The following is a 21,727-nucleotide window of genomic DNA, read 5'->3' on the forward strand; positions in this document are numbered from 1 at the left end:
CTTTTGTGGATACAGAAGTCCCAGTACTAATTTCTATTGTGCTTGCAGTAAACTATAATTCTAGGCATTTTATTTGTACATACACTCTTGATAATTCCTATATCCCTTCTCTTATATTTAATCAGTTACCTTTGTGAACCTAAGTTAGGATTTTACATTCGTCATTCCCAATGTCTTATTTTTGGTTAAACTCATTCATTGTCCTTTTAGAGTTCTAACTGTAGGAATTAAATATAGAGATTGACTGTCTTTTCCAGTGTTTCATACACACAAATATGAAAACCCTGTTGATTATATCCCCATCCAAATATTTGGAAAAAATAACAATGTAGACTTGGGCAGGCTCAAGAACAGATACGTGATTTGTGAGTACAGCTCTCATCCAGTCCCAATACTGCCCACTTCCTCTCAACTGGTACCAATCTGTTAAGCAATTTACTTTAGATACAGTTTCATCAGATCTTTTTTTCAGTACTCATTTTTTCAATAATGACATCAAATGACCTTCAGTTCATAAACAGCATTTCTATAGAATTCCTCTTATCTACAAGCCTACCAATCCGTTTTACAGCATTTGGGTTTATTCCTAATTATTTTACAATTTCTTATTAAGCAATTCCTTAATAAGGGTTTAGAATTTTGTCAGGTATTGAATTCAAGCTCTGAAACCTATTACTTTTTCTTTTCAAAAAAATTCAAAACATGATTCATTTAAATTACTGATGTAGGCATAAAGGTGATTTTATTGAATGTTTAATTAATTTGCTAACCAGAGTCACTTTCAAAACATTTTCACTTGAAACAAAAATAAAAAAGACAATGGAGTTAAAATACATAAATATAAATTAATTGAAAATAATAGCACAAATAACTCAAGTGGAAGAAAAGTATTTTTTTTAATAGTAGCAGGTCACAATATTCTCCTAGGAATTTTATAAGTAATCAAATTTTTAAAATTATTTTCTAATATCCTCTGGAAAATTTCCCTTGATAAAAGAACATTTTTACTTTCCAAAAAATTTAGTATTTTATTTAGTATTTTAGAGGTAAGGATGATAATACACTGTGAAAGAACAATGAAATAGATTTGCTATCTAATGACTCACCCAGGAACCCATCCATGTCATCTCTACACACATCTAGTAAACACCTTGGAGAGGCAGCTGTGACACTGAGGAAAGGATTTGAAGTTAGGAGATCAGATTCACATTCTGGTTCTGCCAGTTAACCTCTTATATAACATTAGTGTTCCATTTCCTTATCCATAAAACAGAATTAATACTACCATATTCTCACTGGGGTGAGAATATGATATAATATAATGGATTTCCAAGTGTCTGGTATAACATTTACATATTGATGATGCCAGTAAGCATGGTTAAGGATCAAATAATAGAATGGTTATTTTAGTTCTGAGGCTGAAATATATCATCTTGAATTTTAATTGTATTTAATTTAGGACTTTTTCGTAATTCTTTTTCATGTCATTTATAATTTCATTAAAAGCCCCTTACCTTGATCTCTGCATAATCCACACAACAAAGTAATATCTGGTATCATTGGAGGCCTTGACTGTTAAACAATTTGAATATTGCCCTGAGTCAGACTATCAGGTGACTCTCTACTTAAACCACACCTATGTATGCCCAGCAAGTACAGTCCCTATTTGAAAGAATTATGGTATACTTTTTAGAAAGAGTAATGTTGTTGTATGACAATATTTACCTCTAGTCATATTGCTCTTGCAATTTTGGAGAGCTTAGTTGAGAATTTAAATACATGGAATATAAAAATGATAACCATGTGATGCTTCCATCAAATGTCTGTAATTGATAAAGTGTAATGATGACATAGTCTGTCCTCAGGACTGATTAAATTCTAGTACTCTATCCATCTTCATTAGATTATTCTTGAAAGCATAATTTAATTATGTATGTATGACATGTGTAATTATAAACAATTTTCATAGGCTACTTGAAGAACATTTGAACATGGTCCGAAAGGACTGGTTGTAAAATATCAAGAAAAAGTCTCTATGGTAACATTCACGTTGAAATTTGTCAAGCATAAGTGCTTTGGTTTTTGGTTTACATTGCTGAGATGTGAATTGGTAAATCATATTTGTAAAAGAACAACATAAATATAAATGTAAATTCTAAGGGTCACTTATTCTGTGGGGGGAGCTCCCCCTCTAAAGCATGAAGATAGTCTGAAGATTTTACAAAATTGACAACATAAATCACTTTTTCTTAACAAAAATGAAAAGATCTATGATGATTTTAACATAGTTTATTTTTATCAGAACAGAGTGTTTAGTTTGTAACTTCAAGCTGCAATTTAATTCTTTGCACAGTGCTTGAGTGAACATCAGTGACCATGGTTTATGTATAGAAAAGGGAAAAAAATGCCTGCTGTTATCTCAGTGGCATTTTTAGATACAGCTACAGAACTTTCAAGGTCAAGAATAAAAAGATCCTTGGAAAATGTACAGCATAAATATTGAATCAATGGAAGAAATTATAAAGGAAAGGCAAGATGTATGTAGTAATGTAAAACTGTAAAACTTTAGTACAATAACCACAACATTTAATATCAGAAAAATTGTAAAAATATAGGAAATAGATAAAGGAGAATCCAAAATATATAGTAATATAATTTTATTTTCTGAAGTACACAGCCACATTCTTAGTGGACAAAAGATGGGTAAATCTTTTTGACAAAATTTATTTTGCAGATTTTAAGGTAGAAATGAAAAAACTGAGCTAACAGCTATTGAGAATTTTGAGCACCTGGGGAAAAAAAGGTGGTTATGAGTTCTGCTGCAGCAGACTTAAACGTACCTGTCCAACAGCTCTGAACAGAACAACGGAGCTCACAGCTCAGCACTTGAGCTCCTATAAAGGACACACTGTCTCCTCAAGCAGCTCCCCAACCCCTATATATCCAAAAAATCACCTCATAAAGGAGAGCTCAGATTAACATCTGGCGGTATCCTTCTGGGACAAAGATAGCAGAAGAAGAAACTGGCAGCAACTCTTACTGTTCTGCAGCTGCTGCAGGTGATCCCCAGGCAAGCAGGGTCTGGAGTGCACCTCCAGTAGTCCTACAGCAGAGAGGCCTGACTGTTAGAGGGAAAACAAAGAAACAGAAAGAAATAACTTCATCATCAACAAACAGGACATCCACTCAGAGATCCCATCTGAAAGTCACCAACTTCAAAGACCACAGGTAAATAAATCCACAAAGATGGGAAGAAACCAGTGCAAAAGGGATAAAAACACCCAAAACCAGAACACCTCTATTCCTACAAGGGATCACAACTCCTCACCAGTAACGGAACAAGGCAGGATGGAGAAGGAGTCTGATAAATTGACAGAAACAGGCTTCAGAAGGTGGATAATAATAAACTTCTCTGAGCTAAAAGAACATGTTCTAACCCAATGCAAAGAAACTAAGAACCTTGAAAAAAGGTTTGATGAAATGCTAACGAGAATAAACAGCTTAGAGAGGAATATAAATGAATTGATGGAGCTGAAAAACACAACACAAGAACTTCACGAAGCATATGTAAGTTTCAATATCTGAATCGACCAAGCAGAAGAAAGGATATCAGAGGTCAAAGACCAACTCAATGAAATAAAACGAGAATTTTGGTAACTAGTGTGTTGCTCTCACATGTTATTTAAAATGTTAAATAGTTTGGAAGTTAATTAGGCAATATATATCTCCTTGGTCTATACTTCTTAACACTTGTACTTTCTCTTCTGCAACACTGTATTCAAATATAATGACTTCATGTAATATCTATCTTCTCTTCCAAACTGCAAACACTCTTATTTGGGGGCCTCACCTGACTGTTTACCACTTTCTTTCAGCACCTAATATAGAGTAGACATTCAATTATATTATAACTAAATTAATGAGCCTCCACATCATTTAACCAATATTTTCATTCTTGGGAAATCAACTTAAATTGATAATTCAGAAGGACAAAAAGTGCTATGTCATAATAATAGCTAACAACTATTGAAGATTTACAATATATTGGTTTACATGGATTATCTTATTTAATCCTCAGGATAAATTTATCAGGAAGATACCATTCGGTAACCATTTAGGACACAGGTAAATTGAGGCTCAGGGAGGTTAAATAGCCACACCACTATTAAGAGAAGCTTAATCTGCCCAACTTCAAAGCCCAAGCTCTTAAACATCAGCATGTTGTATAGTGCCATAAACTGTTTATGGTAGAGTTACATATAAAAATAAAAACTAGGATAATTTATCTAACAGTATGGAATTAATTATTCTAATTTATATAATTTAAATAATGATCAATATGAAAATAAAAATAAATTATATATAAGAAAAAAGATGTTTGCTAGTACAGTATTTCATTTATAATGTATGCATTGATAAAATCAGAAGGATAGAGGAAATTCAAATAGTGTGTGTTAAGATGACTGAGTGAATGGTATATTTGGTTTTTAATGCTAACAGTGGCTTTCAATAATTAAATATGAATATCTGACTTCTTTAAAACTTCCACCTATAAGTGAGATTATATAATACTTTTCTTTCCATGTCTGGCTCATTTTACTTAGTATGATGTCCTTCAGGTCCATCCATGTTGTGGCAAATGGCAGAATCTCCTTTTTAAAGGCTGAATAAAAATACAGAGATAGAGAATAACAGTTGTTAGGGGGATAAGGAGAAGACGGGAGATGTAGGTCAAATGATACAAAGTAGCAGACATGTAAGATGAACAAATCTAGAGATCTAACACAGGACATGAGGACTAGAGTTAATAAAATTGTACCCAGGACTTTTATTAGTTAAGTACATTTTAGCTGCTTCTGTCACAGAAAAAAAAAAAACTAACTGTGAGATTTTATATATATATATAAATTTATACATAAATTTATATTATAAAATATATGTTATAAAAATTTGCTTGACTACCATATAACTATCTATCTGTATCACATAACGCCATGTTATATAACCTGATATACACAATACCATTTGTTTTAAAATGGTGACATCTGAAATTAAAACCAGATGAAAAGTCTATTTTTAAGACCCTTAGTGGAGAAACATCAAAAGTCCATCTAGTTCACTTTATTTGAATTTACAAACTTTTCAAGTGATCTTTTTACTTTAAAAGGCGTGTCAAATTGAGAACACTTTATATTGTACATTCCACTGTGAAATTCATTGTGAATTCTATAGAAGTGCAGTAAGAAACTGGAGCATGTGAGACTCTGCTGCATCAGCCCTGCCAGGCACAGAGTACCAAATGAAATATTATGTGCACATCTATGCATGTCCAGAGTTTCACTTCACATGAAGATAAAGAAAATTGCAAAGAGACAGATCTACAGCATAAGTCAGCAGTGCCAAAAGAGATGCACTCAGATTTGAACGAAGTAATCCGAGCAGTTGGTTCAAGTTTGAGATCAAAATTCCACCAGTCTTTCCTAGTACAATGAAAAGAGACTATTTTAATCTGTAAATCCTAACATTCCTTTATTTTAGGTACCTATTCGATCACTTCTTTAAAAAACACAATAGTGAAAATCTGTTGGGAAAAAAAAAGTGCTTTGTGTTTTCCAAATTGAACTACAATGCCCGTAGAGTTAACCATGTAGGACGATGCTCATTCTTAAGACATGTTCTAATCTCCGGCTAAAAGACAGAACACACACAGGGCTCCAGCCTGCCTAGCTGCCACATGGGTAATTGAACCCTTAATTGTGATGTGGTGTGTGCCTACTAGTCAGACACCCGTGTATGCTTGTTTCAGCATTGCCACCACGCTGAGCTGCATGCAAATGAGTAAAGCTAGTGACCCGGGAGCATCTTCCTATTTTTAGGACAAGTGATGATTGAGCAGCAATGAACATAAAACATCCTTTGTGATAGTGTCTACCTGCAGGCTTGGCATGTGGTAAATGTTCTCAAAATGCTAGTCACTTTAAAATAGAAAAACAAAACAAAAAAAAACCACGTTTGGATTCATAATGATTAATTATTTCCCTTGGCAACCTATTGCAGCAGCTCTGGAATGTTTCACTTTAGAAGGCAGTGAGACTACGGGCAAGGTTGTTTATTTGTTGCTGTTCTACGTACAGTTTGGAGAAGCAGGGGAAGCTTTGCCGTTGCAGTTGCATCTGCCTTTTCTAGATTAGTGTGGTTTAGAAACAAGCAAATCCTCCTCCATTTTTAACAGGAATCCAGGTATTTCTAAGGTAGGTTGTTAGGGGCCAGACTTTGAGGACTGTCACTCATACTAAAATAAATAAGAAAGATATCTTAGATGGATTGGGAATGCTATTTTAGTAGCCTTCTTTCCATGAGAGCATGCAGTAACACCTGTATTTCTGACCAGCAAGTTCAACACTGAAAATTCTGACCAAAGTCTAAAGAACTTTTAAAACCAATGTTTTTAACCTGGAGTCCATATGTCTTGAGAGTCTCTTTGGATGAGCTTCAGGGAGCCCTGTGAATCCCATAGGATTAGAGGCAATATGTGACAGGTACATTTTTTCTGGAGAAAGATCCTGCTGCGTTCATCAGATTCTCAAAGGTGTTTTGGACCCCAAAATATGTTGTATCTCATGTTAAATGTTGTAACATATTTTTGCTCCCTTGAGATGAAAGAGCCAGGAGTTCCCCTAAATACCAATGTAAGTGATGGGAGAGCCTTGCAGTCATGCCTTGAGAAAGAAGACTTCCCTGTCAACCTATGCAGGGTACTCCCACTTCCTGCTAAGAGACAATGCTTCCTTGATTCTTGATTCAGCATTCAGAGCCAAGGAAAAGAAACTGATTCTACAGCCATTCAAGTGGTGTTAGACCCCAAAAGTCAGTAGATATTATTGTACAATTATTTTCTTTAGGCTTATGATCTTCGACTTCACCATACTTTCATGCAATACACTATTCTAGAAAATAAGTACAAGGAGAAATAGTAATATCTATTTTTTGGTTATGTTTCACCATAAGTTATTTCAAGAGTATCTTCTTGGTAGAAAAAATATATACTCACCTCATCATTCTACTTAAAGGGCTATGCAAGTTTTAGATGTACAATTTTAAAATTCAATACTATCATGCCAAATCGTCAAACATTTCTATTTTTAGCTATTTAGTAATTGCATGTGATTTTTAAAAATAATGTTTATTTACTGTTTTGTACCATTAAGTGATACAACCATAATATGTTATAATTCTATTACTTAATTTATCGGCTTTAAGTAATATACTTTGACTTCATAGTGTTACAGATGATACCATCAGTCAATATTGTACCTACAGGTTTCTACATATGGTAGTTACATTTTTTTTTTTTTTGAGAAATCACTAAAATTCTTCCTGTTTTACTCTCCCAATTTTTGGTTATTTGTATATTTTCAATTTCCAGGGCATATACTGTTTATTTTGGACTTTTTCATCAATCCACACATTTCTTCTACTCTCAGTTCTACTAAGTATATTAAAGGCTTATCACCAGCCATTTTGCTCAAGTTTTCCTTGTCATCCCTTGATTGGCTGAAGTGCAGTCTCTGGTATGTGAGCAGTATTTCTTGAGTCGTGGCACATTCTATATTGTTTGTGGCTTTATACTTAACAAACATCTTTGCTGGGCATAAAATCCTAGACTTAAACTTTGTTTCCTTGAATATGTCAGAGGTTTTATTCCACTGACATCTAGTGCTGAATACAAACAAAGAGAAATCAAAGGTCAGCCTGAGGTTTGTTTTTTTTTTTCCTGTTAATAATATATTTTTGGTTGGCTATTTAAAAGATGTTTTTTGCATCATAAAGGCTAATGAATTTACTAGAATATGTCTTAAATACATATATCCAGAGTATGTAGCAGAAAGATACATCTTAGCATTGACTGGGGTCAGTGTTCACTGCTGTGTAATATGTGCTTTTGATAGATATGGTTATTCTTTTCTGTTTTTGACATTTTTCCCTCAAATTATATTTTTAAATATTTGTTCTGTTCCATTAGTTTTGGTTTTATTTTCCATGGATTCTGATTATGAATATATAGCTTCTGCTTTGTCTGGCTTATGTACCAATCATTTTTCCCTAATTCTTTATATCTTCCATTTTAATTTTGATTTCTCGCCTTGCCTCATTTATATCCTCTATGTCTTTGCTGTGTTTTCTTCAGTGTCTGTTCTCATGTCTCCTCTTTGTAATTCTTTCATATTTCAGAGATGGTTTTGGTTTGTTTCTTCCATTTCACTGACTTCTGCCAATTGAAATTCTATTTCCTCCCACTGTCTTGAGTTCTTGTACTTATGATTCATGGTCTTCCTTCATAGTAGTAAAAGCTTTATTACGATTTTCAATGCATAGTAAAACTTTAGGTGACAGCTTTCATATCTGCTCTGTAGCAACATTTTTCTTATAAATGCTCATCAATGGCAAATTTGTAGCTTTCTTTTACTTTTTTTCTAATAGGATTTTGGTTTTAATTGTCTGCCAGTTTTTAAAAACTATTTGTCTATTGAAAGCATTGTTGTTTCCTGATAAGATTTTGTACACAAATTTCCTTGGTGGGTGTGTATACGGCTGGGGAAGGCAGAACAGCGTATGTGTGAACATGTGTATATGAATGTCCAGAAATGCTTTTGGGCTTCATAACTCAAATCTAGCTTTTTATCTTAAACTCTGATCCAAACTGGTGTCCCTGGGATGGTCATTTGCCTGAGGTTTCACGAAAGGAACCAGCACTAGTCCTGGATCCTGGAGAAGCTTTTAGCCATTTTGTTGAATATGGGAACTCTGGCATAAGGTCAGCCTTGGAAATTAGAACCTGCTGTATGAGGAAAATACCTATTATAAAAACTATTTATAAACTATATCCAGTGAAACTGACCATTTGTCTTCATCTGAAAACACAAGACTCTAGTGGAAAGATCCTCAAATCTAGAGTAACATAGAAGGTAAATTTGGACACATAGCACTTAGTTTGTAAGCACTGGGTCAAGAAATACCTGAAATACATATAGGGTCAGAGACAATTACTTTAACTTTTTTTATTGAGCAGTAATACTCAGTGGAAATAAATGTTTTGGCATTAAATGGACCCGGATTTGATCCAGGTTCTAAGCATAAGATCATGAACAAATTAGTAACTGTCTCTGAGCTTTTGTTTAAATTATCTAGGGAATGGTATTAGTGGTTGGCAGCATATCTGATTCACAGGTGAAGGTTAATAAATGTCAGTTTCCTTCACTCTCTACACTGACATTGGTGGAAATAATGAGTTGTGTTTATTTATAAAAACACCACCCTTAAGCAACAGGTGATACTTCTTGGATTGAGTATTTGTTGGACAAGATGATAGAAGAATACAAGTAAACAACAATTTGGTTAATCTCTGCACTGGCCCTCAGAATCTGATGTAAAGAGGGCTTTACCAACAAAAATAAAAAGCGGCCATATATTCCTGTCATTAAAAATACCTTTACTTTAGAAAGCGATGGTTCATAAATATCAACACTCCTGTGTAAGGAAGCACTGTGCAGTTATCTGCAGTGGCCAATAGAGCCTAGTTCATGAAGACCAGGATGGGGCTCCTATAACAAACTGTGATTGAACCTAGTCTTGGTCTTTCAACCCTTCACCACTTGAAAATCCAACAGGTTGAAGTTCTAACAGGTTGAACTCTTCAGCTGAATTTCCAACAGGCTGAACTGATGTGGATTCCCAATGTCTGTCTTAACTTCTTTCCCAGTACTTTGGCAACCTGCTGGGCACCTCCATTATCTCGCTGCAGAAGGGAGAACTGGATGACTTCTTATACTGGCCCCCTCATGCTATCTTGGCCCTGGGATCATTGTTCTGCTCCTCCACTCCAGATCCACTTGTTTTCACTATCTAGTTAGTGAAATCACTATTCTTGAACTTGTCTATCACCTTTCTGGCTTACTTGTACTGTACCAGAGGCTGATTCCCAGTAAGAACTCCACAAGAGGGCAGACCTACCTACTAAGTTCCTCCTTCTCTTGGTCTCACATGCCATGCTCACCGTATAATAATACATTTAAGAGTGTTGCAAAGCAATCTGATGGAAACATTAATGAGCCAGAAATTTCAATTCTTCCAGTTAAACATTGACACAATTAGATCATCAGAAAGCAAAGAGCCTGGGCCTTGTTATAGGTTCTTTGCAAGAATAACTCAGTCCACCGTGTTAAGATAGAGTATTATGCTCTCAGCACTATTACAGCCTCCTTAAAAGAAATGTCCATTGAACAAAATGCACCTTTCTAAAAACTGTAGTTGAAGACATGGTCTGTTCTGTGTTCCAATATCCCTTACAAAAGAACTAACAAAGTGAGCTTTACCTTTAAGTCAATGTCAAGATAGTTTTTCTCTATAGAATTATTTAGATGTTTTAAATTATGTAATTAAAATGATATAGCCAAGCAATTCTTCTTAATCGGATATTCCAGAAAACTTGGAATCATATTCAGTGCTTATGTGCTTGTAATTTAGTCAATTCAGATACCAAGTACCACATATCATTTTGCTCCTCTTGGGTTACTTGTTTATTTTACTTTTTTTCCATCTTCAAAACACTAGTCTCTTCACTAATTATCATGAGGAAGCACATTTTTACATTTACAGCTTTACTGAGGCATAATTGAAATAGAAAAACTTGCATACATTTAATGTTCACAATTTTATGAATTTGAAGATATGCAAATACTCATAATAACATCACCACAGTCTAAGTAATAAACATATTCAGCACCTGCAAATGTTTCTTTGTGTTACTTTGTCATTTTGGGGGGTAAAAATATGGTAATATGGGATGCTTTACAAATTTGTGTGTCACCCTTGCACAAGGGCCATGCTAATCTTCTGGGTGTTGTTACAATTTTAGTATACATGCTACTGAGGTGAGCACCATGAAGAACCACTTCGCATATCCTAATGAGAGGACACGAATAAAGCTATCTATGTATTTCACAGACACTTTCAGATTTGACACTTTGATTCTAAGACTCCATATGAAGGAGGAAGAAGATATTTATATTTATTTTTATTATTGATTTTCACTAGCTTGATGCATTTTCTTTAAAAAATAGCATTGGCACCAAAACTGCCTAATTATTATTTTTTAATTTTGAAGGTAATATGTACTCTGTTAAAAATATTAAATTGAAAATTCTACTACCCCTAATTTCCCTCATCTCGCTCCCTGTAGCTAATCACTGCTAGGAGTAGTTTCTTACGTAGCATTACAGGAATTGCCTTCAAATTACTTTTTAGTTTTTATTTTCAATAGATCACTTAAACTATTTATAATGTAGCTAGAGTATGGATTATAAAACCAAACAAATAATTGAAGGTCACTAAACTGTCAGTCAGCACTTACAAAAAAGCAACAACACTTAGTTAATAAATCCATCCATCCATGTATCCGTATAAAAGCCTGTCATGCCCAATTAACTTTACATAGAGATTGTATTTTAAAAAACATAATATATAAGCCTTTCTATTGTGGAATCTCAGATCTGAGAGTAACCTTAGAACTAAATTAGTGTTACTTCCTAATTTTATAAGTCAGGTAAGTAAGTGAGGGCTAGATAAACTAGTTTTATGGGATGAATCCAAATCCCTTGACCCCCCACTGTATATGAGATAATGTCAAACTCTGTGAACTAGAGATTTAACAACTAACTATGGATGCTCAACAATTTAAATGAAATAAAAACACAGCTCAAAATACTTCACCGGCAAAAAAAAGTACAATGAATGAATCCTAATTATGTCAATAACATTTGAGAATAAGTATTACACTATGAATAACAAAATAGAATTACTTACTCCCAAGATCTTTACAGGCTAGCTGGGAGGTAAGACACAAACATGTTTAAAAAATCTAGCAATACAAAGAGAAATGAATACAAGATAACTTATAAGATTGCTATAGGAATGAGCAATTGCTATAGAAACGAGTACTATAGGGATGAGAGGCAGGAATAACTTATGCATAGTGATGATGTGATGGAGGAGGTGGTATTTCAGTCAGGTTAAAGAAAGAGGATTTATCATGACAATAAAAATAGGTATAAACAAAGGTGCAAAGATAAGAAAGTTTTTGGTGTGTTCAGAAGACAGTGAATGCCTGAATTTGGCTGGAACTTTGGATTTTTACATGCAACAGTTGACAGTATTAAATGGTAGGGATGCTTGGGTGGATGGAAGACTCTAAATGGCACACTTAAGAACCTGTATTTTACCTTGCAGGGAACAAGAAGCCACTAAAAGTCATTAGGGAATGGGGTAATATAAAAGTGGCATTTACCTAGGTGACTCAGGTAAAGCATATGCTAGAGAACTGGGGCTGGGGTAAGAGTAGATATTAGGGAAGTAGGCTAAGAGGCGATCCCCAGTAGTAGAGCTTGGGTACCTGCAGAAAACAATTCCTCTTCTGATAAAAACTGTCCGGTCTTTAATTTCTCTGGATAACTATGAGAGACAGATGATCTCAAATGAGTTGAGGATCTGCAGGATAACTCCAAGAATGTCCATATCCATCTATTTATTACATATTGCTATGGGTTGAATTGTGTCCTCCTAAACGCATATGCTGAAGTCCCAACTTCTAGTACCTCAGAATGTCACCTTGTTGGGAAACAGGATCACTGCCGATGTAATTAGTTAAGATGAAGTCATACCGAGTAGGGTATGCCCCAGTCCAATATGACTGATGTCATTATGAGAAGAAATGTGGGCATAGACACATACATCAGGAGAACGCCATGGGAAGATGATGGAAGAGATCAAGGTGATGCTTTTATAAAGCCAAGGAACACCACAGATTGACAGCAAACCACCAGAAGAGGCATCGCATGGATTCTCTCTCACAGGACTCAGAAGGAACCAACCCCGCTGACAGTGTTATCTTGAAATTCTATTCTCTAGAACGGTGAGAAAATAAATTTCTGTTGTTTAAGCCCCTCAATTATGATACTTTGCTACAAAAGTCCGAGCATACTAATGCATGTATGAACACTAGAATCTAAGAATCCAGGAAGACACTAAGTTTAGAGCTTGGATTTTGACGTTCTCTTGAGGCATAGAGGGCCAAAAATGCTATTAACTAAATTTGCAGAATTCTCAGAATTGAGAAATTCTCATAGTACTTATTTCTTGGATCTGTTCTAAAAAATCTAAGAATTATGAAGAAGAAAAAGAGTCTAAGTTAAAAATAAACTTTAAGGCTAAATAACTTCTTGGTTCTAAGGATTCTGTGTGATAGTAACAGCTTTTTGAAACATGTAGTCAGAACTAGCATTTTAAGTATGCTTGAGTTCAAGATTTTCATTGATTTTGCATTTGTTATTCCCTAGCCAAGAAAATCACCCCTTATCCATTATTTCCAGTGTTGCACAGATAACTGCCAAATGTGAAGAGATGTTTAAAATGTAAAACTGTTACCAAGTGATTTGGCAATAATTTCCATTGTTAAGAATGCTCATAGGTAAACCATTTCTACATTTTTCTCCTCTTAAAATTACATTTTACTAGTCAGACTAAAGGAAGAATAGACCTAAGTTAGACGGGCTGAACAAAAAGAGTCCACAATTTTTGAGGGAAGTGTAATATCCAACACTGAGGTGTTTTTATTTTTTATTTATTTTTTTTAAGGTTGCCATTCTGACCTAATTAGAGAAAAGAAACCATCATTATTTTTTTCATTTTGTTACAAGTCTTTCCTTCAACTCACTTCCTACTTAAGAAATCACTTATTAACACAAATAGCTTCATTTTTTCCCAACTATCCTTGCAAATACTCATATAATTTCCTATGCACTTTTCACTGCTCAGAAAAATCAATCCAGTTTTCAGGTTTTGTTTTTAGAGTATAAAATTTTGAGGAAAGTACTATATCGTGGGTTTTTCCCTTTTGATTTTAACATGTGGTGGGATAAAATTCCCTAAACAGCTTTTGATTCTGATTTATCTTGCTCAGACTGTTACTGCCTGTCTGATAAAGCATCAGTCCTTTCCTAGGCACTAAGGCCCTCTGCAACCTGTACTGAGTCTTTCACCAGTTCTCTGATCCACTAATTCTCTAAACAAAGTCTGTGCTGCTAATATTACATTTAACTTATGGTTTGCTGAACCCTCTATACTCCTGGGTTATTGCTCTTCTTCCAGTTTATTATTTTTGGGGTACTTTCTATTCCTATGGCCAGGATTCCATGTTCAACCTTTCATCGCACCTTATCTGCTTTTCTTAGGCAGAAATGATCCCTTCTTTTGCATTCTTAGAGCTATTGGTTCACACAAATACACAATGGTTTATAGGGATGTGTCCTATACAACTGATTATTGCTCATTGAATTCACATCTTTGAGAATAACACAAATACACTATTATAGTAGATCTTATGTGAGCATAGAGATTCCAGCTCTCTTGAATATCCTGAGTTACTTGTTTTCAGATTCCCTGGAAAATGGTGTGATTTCTTTATTTGTGGTTATGATCCCATCAATTCTTGACTTCAACAATCCTCGCCTTTTTTATGTTAATTTGAGAGTGTTCATTTTTACCTTTTAATTTTTTCCCTAACATGGCTTGAACAACGTTTTATTTTACAGAGCCTGTTCCATAGATATTTGTTGGTTGAAATAGTGAATAACTAATTGCTTTTCTGTCACGTCAACGTCTTGTAAAATATAGCACACTAAAACCACAACAAAAAAGATCTGACCCCACTGTCAAATCTATATTTATTTCTTTATAATTTTATTAAATTATTTGAGTACACGATGAGTACTAAATGTCTTCATTTCCCCTCAATCCTGCCGTAATTACCCAAGCCTCTCTGTTCTTCCACAATCCCATGATTCTTTCTGTGTTGTCTTTTCTTCTTCACCTCTGCCACACTGTGGACCATCTCTATCTTAAGCAATTTTTTTTGTCCACACAGCTTCATTGACATGGAGTGATCAATTTCACTTAGCTTTTTAACCACACCTGTGTTACACATGGATTATCACACCCCTCAGAGCTCTGGTCTTCTTCCCTTGTCCCTTTCATCTTACACCTCTTCCTTGAGTGACATTCCTGCACTTCCAACTGGCCAGACTTCCCAGGTGGAAGAGCTGTTCTCCTCTTAATTTTAAAATATATCATACTAAGAAGATTCCTTAGAGATATACTCTATTTATCTGTTTGGTAGACTTCAGCTGAAAAGTCCAAGAAATGTGAATAATAAAAGTAAAAGCATGGATAAAACTTAAGTACAGTTGTTAATTGGAAATATTTCATGAATAGCTTTGTGTGTATGGCCATAAACCTTCAACTGTCCCAGGATTATATCTGAGAAAAATCTTATGTAAAATTACTAGTGCTGTATCATTTAGAGATTCAATACCAATTAGTATATCTTCTGATGACAACAAATTATCCTTAGAAATTATCAGGGGAGACTTGCACTATAAAATCTGATTAAAAAGCATGCTAGATGGTAAATTTTTTACTCTAAAAATATAAATCAAGAATACTAAAATAGTGCACTTGATAAAAATAAACAAATAAGATCCAATCTTATAAATGAAATAAATAAGAATTTTTAAAATCTGTGAACCATGCCTACTTAAGAGATAATGAATTTTCCAGAAATGTTTTGTTTGCCCCAAAGCAAAATGCTGTCATTTAAGCAATCTTATTTCAGCTCTGTTTTAATGTGTTATATATCTTCTAGTTTAATTACACAAATAAAGGAAATTACAATGGCATTTTGGAGGGAAAATTAACCATACCTCTGATACTATCTAATGTAATTAGAGTATGGTATTAAGGGGAGATCTCCTAATGTGTATATATGCTCTGACATTGTCTCAATTCTTTTATATTAGCTAAATTGTTTGATGCTAGTGCACAATTATAGTTTGGATTTGTAAATAAGCAACATGGTAGGACAAAAAATATAACTAGTCATCATAATGACTTTGATGGTCAAATCTGTCTTATCAATTTCAGTGTCCCCAGTTACTAGTTGCCTTGCATGTGAGTGCTCAGTAACTTGTGTGCTGAATATGAATCTGAAAGGAAGTCTAGAAACTATTTTGTCTAAGTTTCTACAAATCTGAAGACCAGTTTTCTGCTTATTTTCTGGCCATCAGAGAAAAACAACTTCTCAGGAAAAGTGAAGCATTCATCACTTACACCCACTTTTGATTCTTCTATTTATGTAGTTCATCACTTTTTTCCCGAAGAAAAATATTTCTAATCTGTTGTGGAAACAGAATTTTATCATGTTTTGAAACTTTAACAACATAAGATATATGTACATTAATCATTGCGCTCTCTTCTCTTTTAGAATACAATATACAATGTAGAGGAAGCCAACCCATTTTAGACAACAGGAGAGAACAGAAACTCTGCTCCGCATCATTACTTTTGACAAATGTTCAAAAAGTCTAAGTCTTTAGCTCAAAAAAATAAAAGAATACCTCTACCATGTAAGTAAAACTATTTGTACCATTATTTTTCATTCGCCACTTTCTATGTAATATATTATTTGTACATAAAAGAGGCTATTTTAACGTTTTATGGATTTATAAAATGTAGCAGTATGTTCATAATTTGTTGATTCATTCCTTCTATCAATATCCATAAAAATTTACAATTAGATGATATTATTTCTCAGCGGGAATAGGCAGATTGTAGAAAAGGCCTAGGGATTTGTAAAATGATACAAATAAATTCTAAATACAGCACTGGCATTCATTATCTTGCAAATGTTGTTTTTGCTTACAAGTATAACAGTAGATTGGACATTAGGAAATCTCGCTGCTGTTTCTATCTTGCTTTGTAACCCTGGAGAAGCATTCCACTTCTTAGAATCTCAGCCTCTTACTTAGAAAAAGAAGGGATTAAATAAGATGACCTCCAAAGACCCTTGTAGTAAAAATTAATAATAATAATAATAGCTAGCACTTACTATGTGCCGAGTTTTGATTATTTATTCCACACAACACTCTTTGTGCTGCTGTTATTACTATTTTACATACAAGAAAACTGAGTCTAGAAAGGTTGAGTCATTTGGTCAGGTCTCATGGCTTAAAAGTGGCAGTGCTAGAAAGGGAATGCAGAAGCATGGATCTATAAGCTGCATTCCTAACTGCCACATCCTACTGACCCTTTTCATGAAGAATATTACATGTTTCTGCTTATGGCATTAATAGAAAGTTTTATTTTCCCCCACTGGTGCTAAGGTAAATAGAATAAACTTTAGAGCCAATAATTTTGACTTTTTAATCCTAATTCTATCACTTACCTTCTCTATGACCTTGAGCTAGGTGCTTACACTCAGAGTCTCTTTCCTCATCTGTGAAATAAGAATGAATACTCACCTACCTCATAGGGCTGGTGTTTGAGTTAAAACTAAAGATGCACAGTCTAGCAGACATTCAGCCAATTTTGTTTTCTTTTTTAATGTTTAAGTACAGAAGCTGATGCTGAGGCCGGAACTTGAAATTAAGACTACATAGTAGGCATTTTTAGGATTAACATTCCTAGTAGCTCAGATGACACTTAAAATCAGACCAGTGCTGAACTGTGAGGAGTCATGAAATAAAACTAAAAAGAGAAAAGCCTGCATGTTCCTCTAGGGCATACCCAGTGCTCCAAAGCCTCAGAGGCCAGATTTTCCAGCGATTTGTTCATTTCAATCTTTAACCTAAGGGATATGCAAACAGTCAGGATTGTCTGGCAATGATACAACAGTTTGTTAGAATCTCAGTTTTTGGTCCACAACTTCATGCCCTCTGCCTTTTTAAAATGAATCTTTAAACAATCATAGAATTTATTTTAGTCTTTCAAGGACATTTTATGAACACATAATTTAATTTGTTTCATATTATAAAGAACAAAATTGCTTTGAGAAAAGTGGTAATAAGGACCTTACCCAGTTTTCTTATTTTTACAGTTAATCAACATCAGTCCCTCTTCCACTTTCTATTTCTGTTTTAATTATAGATGTTAAAAAAATAAGGGAATGAACACTTGGCATACATCTTTCTTTGAATTTTTGTGTGATGAAGGCTTAAACAAATATTTAAGAAGATGGGCTGAATGAAACATAAATTGACAGACTTAATTTTGAGGAAGATCCAAGGATATGGATTAAACAGTCATTCTTATCAAAATTTTGAATTTAATTAAGAATTACATCTCTTTGTTTTTCTACTAAGTTCTAAATACTTTGGTCTGTTACTAAGAAAATTATTGTTAAATATTTTGGTGTTTAAAAAAAGTACCTCAAAAGAATCTGGAAATTAGGGAAATCTACATCCCTTTGCTTAATTGGTTGTATGAAAAAATTAGCAAACCAAGTTTAAACAGTGCATTGAGAAAAGTTATAGAATATTAATTTAGTTCCTTTAATGAAAACAGCTCTATTAAGTAGTTTTTATTATAGAATAGTCCTATATACCTAAAGAGTAACGTCAGATTTGAAAATGAAACTGTTAGTTTGATTCCAAAGGAAGTTGTATAAAGCAAAGAAAAATAATATACTCCAATTTTTTTAAAGTAAACTGAATTTCTGGAATGTATGCTTAATGTTAAAGAATGGCTTGACATTTTTATGTATGTCTGACATTTGAAAATATTGTAGGGTTAAATAATTTACAGTAAATTAAGTAGGACTTACAGTGAATCAAAACATCATAGTACATTCTGTTTTGTTTTGTTACACATCTGGTAAAATGTACTTGAAGCTAATATTCTCTGTTCACAAACTTTAATGACTTATAGTTAAGTACAACAAGACATTCCAGAATTGTACCAACACAGTGAATTCAGGCTTGCTATTAACCTGCATGTTAAGATTTTTTCAAAGAAAATAATACTAGAAGAAAAACTGAATAATTTGTTTAATATTTGATCCATGCATGAGAAAAAGTATAAATAAAGAGAACAGGTTATTCTAAGTATAATTCCATAACTACTACAGATGAGTTATTATAGTATGTCAGATGTATCAGTCAAGGTTGAAGGAGATTTTTTAATTAAAACATCAAATTTAGCTCTAATATTGTAAAAATGTACAAAATTATTACAATTCATGGAATATTTCCAAACTTTAAAAGCACTTCAATGTGAAAGATGAACACTTTCTAAAAAACATGGATCAGTCTGTGCTGTGCAGAATTCACATAAGCCAAAGCATTTATCAATTGACATGTACCTTAAATCTTTCTGCCCTGGCTTCCATATTTTAAAGTGCCAGGCACTGTGGTGAGTGATTAAAAATGCCAACTATTTCACTGTTTTGGTGATTGAAACTTGTATAGTCATGGGGCATAGACCTACAGGTAGGTCAAAATTATTAATTTATTTATTCAAATCAAAATCATGGTAATTAGCTAGACTTTGTTTTTATTGAAATGCATTCCCTTTTTAGGAATGTTGCATAGTTTTCCTGTGGCACTGGAGGGTACAGATAACACCACATAGAAATTAATAATGGGAAGAAAGTACTTATTGGAAAAGAATAAATGAAGCACCATTATCTTTTGAACAAAACACACACACACACACACACACACACACACACCCCAAATCTTCATGATTATAGGACTACTAAAAATAATTCTGTGGATTTCCATAAACTCCTCACAAAGCTCAGAATGTCAATTATGCAAAGTTAGACATGAATGACCCGGAGAATGCACAACAGCTTTGTCTCAACGGGGAAATCTTAACTGAGAGGTAATTTTGGAAATGGCGGTAAACCAAGCAGAAATCACTTTGAAAACATTCTCTCTATTGGTAGAGTCCCAAACACAGTTTTCTAAAAGTCCTAGGTTTCTTGAAAATGTTTCAGACTGCTCATAGATTGGTAGGAAGGTCTCTTAGAGGTCATGTACCTCAGGATTCCAGGCAGTTCTGAAATTTGTTAAACAAGGAAAAGCCCAGACTCTGCTAAAGCATATCCAGGAAGCATGATGGGGAAGGTGCAGCTTGCAGTCTAGCTGTAAGCCCCACTTATACTGCCATCTCTGTTCCCATAACGCTATTATTACTGGAGCACTTGGGCACCATATAATGTCAGATAGAATTTAAAGAAACATTATTCACAAAGAAGGTATAGTAACCATTGGTCTTAGATCCAAGAGAACCTTATCCCAACAGATGAGGTTAGGAGTACAACTAACATGTTTAGATTCAAGGGAAATTCAGCTTAGAGAGCCCAGTTTACAAAGTATAAGCTATAGCAAGAGTGCCTCATCATAGCTGAGTTTCAGACTTTTGAGAGTCTAAAATTGGGAGCAGAGTCTTGCAAATTGTATAATAATGCCAACTAAGTAATTTTGCTAAGCCCTTCCAGCATGCCAGGATTAGTATTTAGTATGCTAAGTGCCTTTACATACTTTATTTCATCCTCCCATGAACCCTATGAGGTAGGTTTGCTTATCTCTATTTTAAAGTTGAGGAAATGAATACTCAGAGACTTTAAATGTGTTCCACTAGAAAGGAGCTGCAAAAATAACAGAAGGCCGTTTTTAGCTTACGAGGCTTGGGCTATGACTTGTAAGAGTTTAAGGGGCAACAAACAGAGTGGTCCTGGAAATGTCTTCTATCAATCCGCGCCCCCCCACCCCCACCCCCGTCACTGCCCCACCTGCCTAGGACCTCCAGGTGGGGATTCGACTTGGGGTCTAGGGAGCACTTTCACCCCCTCTTCTCCTCAGCCCTGGCAGGGTGTTTTCTCAACACCCTCAACGTATTCAGGGATGCATGAGAGGAGCTGCCACTGACCTACCACTCTGTGATCACTTTCTCTTCAGCCATGGAGGAAGCCTCGCTGTCTCTGGCTGTGACATCTTCTCCCAGATCCCTTAATCAACAAATCCCAGAGCCTCCAGACACAAGGTACATTTTGGAACCTCAGGACAATCCTGAACTGGCACTCACCCTGGTGTGGGCTCTTTGCTGCTGCTGCTTTGGCCACTGCTGCTTCAAGGCACTGATGTTTCTCTCAGGCCTGTTGTCTCCAGCTCTAGTGATCTTCCTGCTCTTTCACAAGGAGCAGGTGCTGGAGACACAGCTGAGCCTGGAGGTGAGAAGGAGCATCGCGCTGGGCATTGGGCTCTTCTGCAGCCTGGTCACCATGGCGGTTTGCAGTGTTGGGATCTTTCTGATTGGTCTCCTTCTAGGTCTGAACCTGGATGCTGGACTCTGCTGGGTACTGAATCCATCCATCAACCACTTTCACTGGGTGCTGGCAGGGGGTACTGGTGGGGCTGGAACTGCTGGGAGCCTTGCTCATGCTTCAGTGGCCAGGTCCTTTCATAGTTCTGGGGACAGCCCTGCTGGGTGCTATGGTGCTGGTGACTTATGCTGACTTCTTCCTGGAGAGGCTGGCACTGAGAAGTTGGCTGGGCCAATGCTGGCAGGCACTACCAGCTTTGCTTCCGTTCTGCTGGTATAGCTAGATTTTACTGGACTCCTGGCCAGCCTTGGGGGCTCCTAGAGCCCTGGCCCAGTGGAAGCTCAAGGCTAAGGAACATGGAGGCCACGCATACATCGTCTTGAGCTACCAGTGTCGCCAACTCCTTTGGATCCATTAGCAAGAGGCCAAGTAGCACCAGATCACCTCTGGGGTGGGGCTTGGTGAAAGTGGCTATAGGTGTCAGCTTCCTGCCAACACCCAGAGCCCTGCTGA

The 21,727-nt window shown here is 35.2% G+C and overlaps 1 protein-coding gene and 1 pseudogene across 6 annotated transcripts in view; both read right to left on the minus strand.

Moving 5' to 3' along the window:
* Positions 1–21,727, minus strand: part of MAGI2 (membrane associated guanylate kinase, WW and PDZ domain containing 2) — a 1,459,815-nt gene that overhangs the window by 1,322,336 nt on the left and 115,752 nt on the right. The window lies entirely within an intron of this gene.
* On the minus strand, positions 10,825–10,939 carry LOC135274301 (U6 spliceosomal RNA; annotated as a pseudogene).

The sequence above is a fragment of the Aotus nancymaae genome, unplaced genomic scaffold, assembly GCF_030222135.1.
Source record: "Aotus nancymaae isolate 86718 unplaced genomic scaffold, 86718_ANA_hifiasm-v0.15.2.pri h1tg000002l, whole genome shotgun sequence".
Lineage (NCBI taxonomy): Eukaryota > Metazoa > Chordata > Mammalia > Primates > Aotidae > Aotus > Aotus nancymaae.